Raw genomic sequence first — 10,346 nt, forward strand, 5'->3', positions numbered from 1 at the left:
GCCTCTGCCTGGCTGCCCCATCTGGGAAGTGAGGAGCGCCTCTGCCCGGACACCCATCATCTGGAAAGTGAGGAGCGCCTCTGCCCGGCCGCACTGTCTGGGAAGTGAGGAGCGCCTCTGCCCGGCCGCCCATCGTCTGGGATGTGAGGAGCGCCTCTGCCCAGACGCCCATTGTCTGGGAATTGAGGAGTGCCTCTGCCCGGCTGCCGCCCTGTCTGGGAAGTGAGGAGCGTCTCTGCCTGGCCACCCCGTCTGGGAAGTGAGGAGCGTCTCTGCCTGGCCACCTCATCTGGGATGTGAGGAGCGCTTCTGCCCAGCCATCCATCATCTAGGATGTGAGGAGCACCTCTGCCCAGCTGCCATCCCGTCTAGGAAGTGAGGAGTGCCTCTGCCCGGCCGCCCCGTCTGGGAAGTGAGGAGCGCCTCTGCCCAGCCGCCCATCATCTGGGAAGTGAGGAGCGCCTCTGCCCGGCCACTCCATCTGGGATGTGAGGAGCTCCTCTGTCTGGCCGCCCCGTCTGGGATGTGAGGAGCACCTCTGCCCAGCCACCACCCCGTCTAGGAAGTGAGGAGCGCCTCTGCCCAGCCGCCCCATCTGGGAAGTGAGGAGCGCCTCTGCCTGGCCGCTGTGCAACCTTCCAAGTGTGAAGTGACAGCCTTCATTGTAGAATGAATGAAGACACTGGCACTGATTATATAACACCTTGGCAGCTATCTCAAGTCGTTGATGGTGGAGGTATTGGAATTGTAGAAGAAAGCAAACACACAAATTTGAATAAAGGCAATTTTGTGACTTCTTTCTATTGGCCCTGGCAAACCAAGGTTATTCTGGATGGAAATAGCCTTGAAAAGGTGATATATATATGAATGTATCAGATTTTTTCCCCATATAATTCTTACTTTGTGCATTTGATATTCAGTTGTGTTTATAATCACAGAAAAATAAAAGCATATGTTTTCTTTGTTTTAAAAATAAAATAAAACAAAATAAAATAAAACACCAAAAGCAACGGCAACAAAAGCCAAAATTGACAAATGGGATCTAATTAAACTAAAGAGCTTCTGCACAGCAAAAGAAACTACCATCAGAGTGAACAGGCAACCTACAAAATGGGAGAAAATTTTTGCAACCTACTCATCTGACAAAGGGCTAATATCCAGACTCTACAATGTACTCAAACAAATTTACAAGAAAAAAACAAACAACCCCATCAAAAAGTGGGCAAAGGACATGAACAGACACTTCTCAAAAGAAGACATTTATGCAGCCAAAAAACACATGCAAAAATGCTCATCATCACTGGCCATCAGAGAAATGCAAATCAAAACCACAGTGAGATACCATCTCACACCAGTTAGAATGGCCATCATTAAAAAGTCAGGAAACAACAGGTGCTGGAGAGGATGTGGAGAAATAGGAACACTTTTACACTGTTGGTGGGACTGTAAACTAGTTCAACCATTGTGGAAGTCAGTGTGGCAATTCCTCAGGGATCTAGAACTAGAAATACCATTTGACCCAGCCATCCCATTACTGGGTATATACCCAAAGGACTATAAATCATTCTGCTATAAAGACACATGCACATGTATGTTTATTGCGGCACTATTCACAATAGCAAAGACTTGGAACCAACCCAAATGTCCAACAACGATAGACTGGATTAAGAAAATGTGGCACATATACACCATGGAATACTATGCAGCCATAAAAAATGATGAGTTCATGTCCTTTGTAGGGACATGGATGAAACTAGAAATCATCATTCTCAGTAAACTATCGCAAGGACAAAAAACCAAACACCGCATGTTCTCACTCACAGGTGGGAATTGAACAATGAGAACACATGGACACAGGAAGGGGAACATCACACTCCAGGGACTGTTGTGGGGTGGGGGGAGGGGGGAGGGATAGCATTAGGAGATACACCTAATGCTAAATGATGAGTTAATGGGTGCAGCACACCAACATGGCACATGGATACATATGTAACAAACCTGCACATGGTGCACATGTACCCTAAAACTTAAAGTATAATAATAATAAAATAAAATAATAAAAAATAAAAATAAAAACAGATTTTAAAAATTGAAAAAAAAAGGAGTGAAACTCCTTCTCAAAACAAAACAAAACAAAAAAACTCCTGAATTCATTGATCTTTTGAGTGGTTTTTCATGTCGCTGTCTCCTTCAGGAGACAATACCTTTGTTAATTTTTTTATTATTATGTCTTGTCTCCTGCTAACTTCGGGATATGTTTGCTTTTTGTTCTCAAGTTCTTTTGGGTGTGATTTTAGGTTGTTAACTTGAAATCTTTCTAACTTTTTGATATGGGCATTTAATGCTATAAATTTCTCTCTTAAAACTGCCTTAGCTGTTTCCCAGAGATTCTGGTACATTGTATCTTTGTTCTTATTATCTTCAAAGAACTTCTTGATTTGTGCCTTAATTTCATTATTTACCCAAAAGTCATTCAAGAACAGGTTATTTAATTTCTATGTAATTGTGTGGTTTGAGTGAATTTCTTAGTCTTTATTTTGAATTTGATTGCACTGTGGTCCAAGTGACTATTTGTTATGATTTCAGTTCTTTTGCATTTGCTGAGGAGTGTTTTACTTCCAACTGTGTGATCAATTTTAGAGTAAGTGCCGTGCGACAATGCGAAAAATGTATATTCTGTTGCTTTGGGGTGAAGACTTCTGTAGATATTTATCAGGTCCATTTGATCCAGGGCTGAGTTCAGGTCCTGAATATCTTTGTTAATTTTCTGCCTTGATGATATGTCTAATATTGTCAGTGGAGTATTAAAATCTCTTACTATTATTGTGTGAGATTCTAAGTCTCTTTGAAGGTCTCTAGGAACTTACTTTATGAATCTGGGTGTTCCTGTATAGGATGCATATATATTTCAGATAGTTAGATCTCCTTGTTGAATTGAAACCTTTCCCATTATGTAATGCCCTTCTTTGTCTTTTTTAATCTTTTTTGGTTTAATGCCTGTTTTTTCAGAAACAAGGGTTGCAACCATGGATTTTTTTCTGCTTTCCATTTGCTTGGTAAATTTTCTTCCATCTTTTTATTTTGAGCCTATGCATATCACTGCATGTGAAATGGGTGTATTGAAGACAGCATACTGATAAGTCTTGGTTCTTTATCCAGCTTGCCACTCTATGTATTTTAAATGGGGCATTTAGCCCATTTACATTTAGGGTTAGTATTGATATGTATGGATTTGATCTTGTCATCATGATGTTAACTGGTTACTTTGCAGACTTTCTTATGTCATTGTTTTATTGTGTCACTAGTCTGTGTACTTCATTGTGTTTTTATAGTGGCTGGTAACTGTCTTTCCATGTTTAGTGCTTCCTTCAGGAGTTCTTCTAATGCAGGTCTGGTAGTAATGAATTCCCTTGGCATTTGTTTTCCTGAAAACAATCTGATTTCTCCTTTGCTTATGAAGCTTAGTTTGGTTGGATATGAAATTCTGGGTTGGAAATTCTTTTCTTTAAGAATGTTGAATATTGGCCCTCAATCTCTTCTGGCTTGTAGGATTTCCACTGAGAGATCCACTGTTAGTCTGATGGGCTTCCCTTTGTAGGTGATCTGGCCTTTCTCTCTGGATACCCTTGACATTTTTTCTTTCATTTTAACCTTGGAGAATCTGAAGATTATTTGTCTTGGGGATGATCTTCTCATGGAGTAATTTACTGGGGTCCTCTGCATTTCTGAATTTGAATGTTGGCCTGTCTAGCTAGGTTGGGGAAGTTCTCACGGATGATATCCTGAAATGTTTTCCAAGGTTCCATTCTCTCCATCTCTTTCAGGTACACCAATCATTCATACATTCAGTTTCTTTACATAATCCCATGTTTTTCAGATGTTTTGTTCATTCCATTTCATTCTTTTTTCTCTAGTCTCGTCTTCTTGTCTTATTTCAGAAAGCCAGTCTTCAAGCCCTGAGATTCTTTTCTCCACTTGCTCTATTCTGCTATTAATACTTGTGAGGGCACTATGAAATTCTTATAGTGTGTTTTTCAGCTCTGTCAGGTTGGTTATCAGATTCTTTTGCTGATTTCTTCTCATCTTTGTGGGCTTATCTACCCTCAATCTTTGAGGTTGCTGACCTTTGAGTGGATTTTTTTTCTCTTCTTTTGTTTTCTCTTTTAACAGTCTGGCCAGTTTTCTGCAGGGCTGCTACAGTTTGCTGGGGGCCTGCTCCAGTCCCTAGTTGCCTCAGATTTTCCAGTACCTGAAGGTATCACCAGTGAAGGCTATGTAACAGCAAAGATGGTAGTCTGCCCCTTCCTCTGGGTGGTCTGTTCCAGGAAAGTACAGACCTGTTGCCAGCTTGAACACACCTGTAGGAGGTGCTGGAGATGCTGGTTGGGAGGTCTTGCCCAGTCAGGAGGAACAGAATCAGGATCTAGAGGTTTACAAAAGGAGGAATGCTCCCACAGGAGACATAGGAATGAGCCATTGAACTGGAAGCTAAGACAGCCACCCAGGCCCTTCAGCTCCTCATGATTCTGAATCAACAAAGGAAGGAGTTACTGCACTGTCTGGAGTGATTGGTCCTGGTCATCAGGGGGAATTGGTCTGCTACTACACAATGGCGGTAAATAGGACTATGTCTGGAACACAGGAGATCTTTTAGAGCATCTCTTAGTCATACTCTGCCATAATTAAAATCAATAAAAACTACAACAACCCAAGTCAGGTAGGACTACTAATGACCCATACCCTTCAGGAATGAAGGTTTCAGTCATCTAAGCAGGAAAAGAAACCTGATCAGCTGACGGACTTGCTGAAAGCAATCGGAATATGGGATGGTTAGTGAAAAACAACAACAAAAAAAGTATTTATAAATACTAGTTGTGGCCAGCACAGTGGCTCATTCCTGTAATCCCAGCACTTTGGGAGGCTGAGGCAGGTGGATTGCTTAAGTCTAGGAATGTGAGACCAACCTAAGCAAAATGCTGAAACTCCATCTCTACTGAAAAATAAATACAAAAAATTAGTCAGTCTTGGTGGTGTGCTTGTAGTCCCAGCTACTTAGGAGGTTGAGGTAGGAGGATCACTTGTGCCCAGGAGGTGGAGGTTGCAGTGAGCCGAGGTAATGCCACTGCACTCCAGCCTGGGCAACAGAACAAGACCCTGTCTCAAATCAGTAAATAAATAAATAAATAAATAACCAGCTGTAACCATGTGAGCACTTAACAGAAATAAAGACAGTAAATGTTATCAGCATTACTTCCTTATGTTTTTATAATATTTATGTCTCTGTGTATGCATCCATACATGTATTGAGCAAATACCTTTCTTTTCATCTTTTCCTGATCATCTTGTAATAAAATATAAGATATGCTAACAATAGTTCCCTTTTATTAATGATGGTGTAACTTTTATTACACATGGTATTTAGGTTACAGTAAATCAAAGAGAAGAGTGCATATCATGCATTCAGTTTGAATCTTTTTCTGAGGAAAGGGTTAGTGTGTTTTTAGTTGGATGCAAGCTAATGGTATCATCTTTGGCAAAAGTAAGACTTTATAGCTGTTTTTATTTGGAGACGAAGTAAGGTTTAAGAAAATGTTAATGGGTGCCAAGTTCACAAGCATGGACTGGGATGGTGGGTCTTATGTGTCAATTTTACTAAACCATAGCACCTAGTTATTTAATCAAACACTAAATTTATATGGTGATATGATGGTGTTTTGCAGTTGTGATTAAAATCTGATATCAGTTGATTTTAAGAAAAGGAAATTACCCTAAAAAACGTGGGTGGAACTTTTTGAATCACTTGAAGGCCTTTGGGTGAAATGTGAGTCTTTCCAGAGAAGAAAAAATTCTGCCTCAAGATGACAGTAGCAACTACACTTTAGGTTTCCAATCTGCCAGCCTGGTCTACAAATTTTAGACTGAAGGCTGCAACATTGTGACTTTCCAGCCTGCCAGCCTGACCAGGTGTAACTTGTGACGTCAATAAGGTAAAATGAGGGGTGGGAAAAGATGTAAAGAAGCAGAGTTTCATGTTGGTTTCAATTCAAGATTGTTATAACTGCATTGTTATATGCAATACCATAGTAATCACAAAGAAATATACATAAAATACACAAAAGAAAATGAGAAGGCAATTAAAACATATCACTAGAAAAAAACCGACTAAAAACAAAGAAGGTTGGAATGAAGGAGATGAGGGACAAAACAGCTATAAGACATACATAAAACCAACATCACAATTACAGAAGTAAATCCTTCCTTATCAGTAAATACTTTAAGGTGGATTTAACTCCCCAATCAGAATTCAGAGATTATCACAATGGATAGAATAAAAAGAACTGGCTGGGCACGGTGGCTCACACTTGTAATCCCAGCACTTTGGGAGGCCGAGGCGGGCAGATCACGAGGTCAGGAGTTTGAGGCCAGCCTAGCCAACATGATGAAACCCCGTCTCCACTAAACATACAAAAAAATTAGCTGGGTGTAGTGTCAGGTGCCTTTAATCTCAGTTACAAGGGAGGCTAAGGCAGGAGAATCGCTGGAACCGGGGAGGCGGAGGTTTCAGTGAGCCGAGATCGCACCACTACACTCCAGCCTGGGCAACAGAGTGAGACTCCGTCTCAAAAAAAAAAAAAAAAAAAAAGAATAAAAAGAATCTAACCATATGCTGGCTACAAGATTCTTACTTTGGATCTAACGACACACAGAAGTTGAAATTGGAAGGATAGAAAAAGATATTCATGAAAATAGTAACTAAGAATTTTTTATGATCTCTTCATGGGGTTCTATGTGTTGACTGGGCTCAGATGATGGCCTGGGAGTGTTACATGGTTCAGGGATTGAAGTGGAAGGAACCAGATGCCGGCAGGATGGTTAATAGCAGTGCCCAGAACTGACACAACCTCACTTCTGCCACATTTTATTTGCTAACGCAGATATCAGATGTGCTCATGTTTAAGGGGATGGAGAGACCTTACCTCTTGATGAGGGAGGGGTGGGTCAAACTAAAGAAAAGCAAGTGTGATGGAAGATATTTTTGCAGCCGTCTTTGGAAAATACATGCAATCCAAAACATCCTATCTGTCAGAAAGGAAGAACGCCATCACGCCTTACCCCTCCAGTCTAAGCTCTGTGATTCTATAGTATCCTGGGGAAGGACCATGTCTTAGGAAGCAGGCGTGGAGTCGAAGCTCTAAATAAAGCCCCATCTACAGCCACAATTTCACTTTATTTTGATGAAATTTTATGTCATTTTTTATTAAATGGGTGCTCACAAATCTTTCTTCAGGGATTTCTCCAGTGGCAGGGATGATATGCTTCCTTCTCCACAGTCCTACTTTACAGATAAGTGGATCTAGGACTCAGTTTCAATTATTAAAAAAAAACCAGAGACTTAGATGCATGCATCTCACAAAAAGGTGAAAGAATGCTCTCTTGTCACTTTCCCTTCTCTCACTCATTACACTGTGAACAAGAACCTGCTCTACCTTGACCTTTTGAATGGGGAAGAGGATCACATTCCTCACTAACCTTCAAGCTTCCAGAGATAAACCCACTGCCCAAACAGCATGGTTCATTATAAAGACCAAACCCTACACCAAGAGCTCTCCATTCACCTACCATGGCAGGGACTGAATCCCGTGGAAAGGCCCAGAGAAATCCTGGCTGAAAAGGTCCATTGTCATGTCCCTTCCAACAAAATGAAGCCAGTGTATTCATCACAATATGGGGTATTGATAAGGATATAAAAATTATTACCACAAAAATTTGACAAATATGTTCTTTTCATTACATCAACTTTTCTGTCCTGCAAATATAAAGAAAATAAGCCTGCAGAGCAGGAGAAGTTTTTCCCCTGGGAGCAAATCCTCTTCCCAGTAAAAATGCTGGAGCCGCAGCTCCAGCTGTCCTTAGAGTTCACCCTCATCCGGATTTCATAGTAATCCTGGTGGTGCCTCTCTTTACAGCTTTACCCCAGTGCAAACGTCTCTAAAACAATAAATGTTATCTCAACTTCATATAAATTTTGAAATTTTCATGTAAATGGAATCGTGCTATGTGATTCTTATGAGACCTTATTTTAGCTCAAATATGTTTGCTAAGTTGTTACAGGTGTCTCTAAAGTGTTCATGTTTTATTATTTGTAGAATTACATTGAATATATAAACCACACATTAAATTAATCCTTCTCTGTTTGTGGTGATTTTGTTTTCAGATTTTAAAAATTACAAACAATGCTGTTGTAAGCCTTCTTGCGCATGTATGTTGGTACAATGAGCACATATCTCTCAACATTACATGCCTAGGAGTGGAATTACTGGTGTATGTGTATGATATCCCACCCAAAGAGATGATGCCACACTGCTAGACAAAGTGACAGTACCAATTTGCACTATGGCAAGCAGTGTGTTGCAGCTCTTGATGGTCCATATTCTCACCAATATTTGGAATAGTTAGTGATTTTAATTTAGAAATTCTTGTGGATTTGTCATGACATCTCATTATGTTTCTTTCACTAAACTTTATTAAGATATAATTCACATACCATTCACCCATTTAAAGTATACAATTTGATGGTTTTTCACATATTCAGATTTTTAACTCACCATATCTAATTTTAGAATATTTTCATCATCCCAAGATGATGACTTTGGAATATGTCTCTCTATAAAATGAAGTAAATCCATAAATTTTGCATTTTGACTTCATGAATGTTTTTTCTATCATTGGCAACTTTTCAAGTTTGAGAAACACCTTTCCAAGTTCCTTTAAAAATTATATTTTTAATAGAGATTATGTTCAGTAAACAGATTTGGAGAACATTGACAAATTTTGCCACATCGAGACTTATAATTAATTAATATTGAATTTTCTTTATTAAATACCCTTAAATAAAGCATTGCTGTTTACACTTGTGTATTTTTTAGTAAATTTATTTCAAAGATCTTGAAATATTTTGCTACTGTTCATAGTATCTCTTTCTTTGTTGGATTTATTTAAGTGTTAGTTGTGGTACATATATGTTAGGTTCCAGCCCAAGCTGGGGTCCTAGGGGAGTCAGTGGACAGGTGGCAGGTAGCTGAAAGACCACTGGAGGAATTGTAAGCAGGTGGGACATAGCTTTATTTCTCTCTGGGCATGCGAGCAAGCAAGCAAGTACTATGCATAGCATTAGCAGAGTATACTTTTTACAGACAATAATGCTTCCGAGCCAAGCACGAGCTCACGTGAGTAGTTACATTATGTACTTTACATGGTTTGGTTACACAATGCATGGGTTTGTATGCCTGCACTCCAAACCCACTGAGTCATGCTGCATCGGAAGGCTGCCTCAGCCTACTCCTGACTGAAGTGCAGCCATCTTTCTTACATTCCACTCCCTAGGCCGAGGGTGTCTTCAGGGTAGGGACCTGTGCCTATAGGGTGGAGCCCTGAACCTGTAACCCGCAATAGCAATACCGAGAGCAACAGCTCACTACTAAGATTCCAGCTATGCTACTTACGACTAACAGGATCCAGCATAGGCCAGAACCTAGGGATGCCCACCTCCTCTGCAGGGGGTCATCAGTAAGGCTCTTGACCACCTTTATTCCCCATGCGACCCCTTGCAGGGCTGCTGTTATGTTTTGCCAATTGTCAGGGATAAATGTACAGCACTGTGTTCCTACAAGGACACAGGTGCCTCCTTTGGCAGCAGGTACAATGTTTAAGGCCATCCAGTCTTGCAACACTACTTTTCTAATCTGATTAACCTCATTCGTTAACAGGAGGAGGGCTACTCGGGTATAATTCAGAACTCAAGTGGTATGCTCTGCAAGAGCCGTCATTTGTGCCTCTATAGTCATAACATGTGCTCCAGAGACGGTTAATGCCAAGGGACAGAACTGCCAGGTGGCTCGTCACACCTGTGAAACCTGGGAGGGTAGTGCCTCTCAGTTATGCAGGCATCTGGGTAATGTGGGGAGGACAGTGGCAGGTACATAAGGGCAATCCCAGGAACAATGTCCAGTCCAGTTCACTGACAGGTAAGGCCACCCTGTGTACCCACAGATCCATAAACTCCCAGAGGGCACAAAGTCCATCAGGGCCCAACCTTGATGGGGCCACTTGTTCCACCACACCTTTGGCGTGGTGACACATGTTATGTTTGCACAGGTCGTGCCAGGTACCTGTCTCACAGTGGTGTTACCCTAATGTTGTTCTATGCAGTGCAGCAACCTGGCTAGGGGTAGTACATGTTCCTCTGATGGGTCTGTCCCGCAGACTCTGGCCAACTGACGGATGAAAGGAGTACTCAGACACAGGTATGCAGTGTAAGAGCAGCCAAGGGACTGCCTGGATCAAGT

Source organism: Symphalangus syndactylus, chromosome 23 (genome assembly GCF_028878055.3).
Source record: "Symphalangus syndactylus isolate Jambi chromosome 23, NHGRI_mSymSyn1-v2.1_pri, whole genome shotgun sequence".
In the NCBI taxonomy this organism is placed as follows: Eukaryota; Metazoa; Chordata; class Mammalia; order Primates; family Hylobatidae; genus Symphalangus; species Symphalangus syndactylus.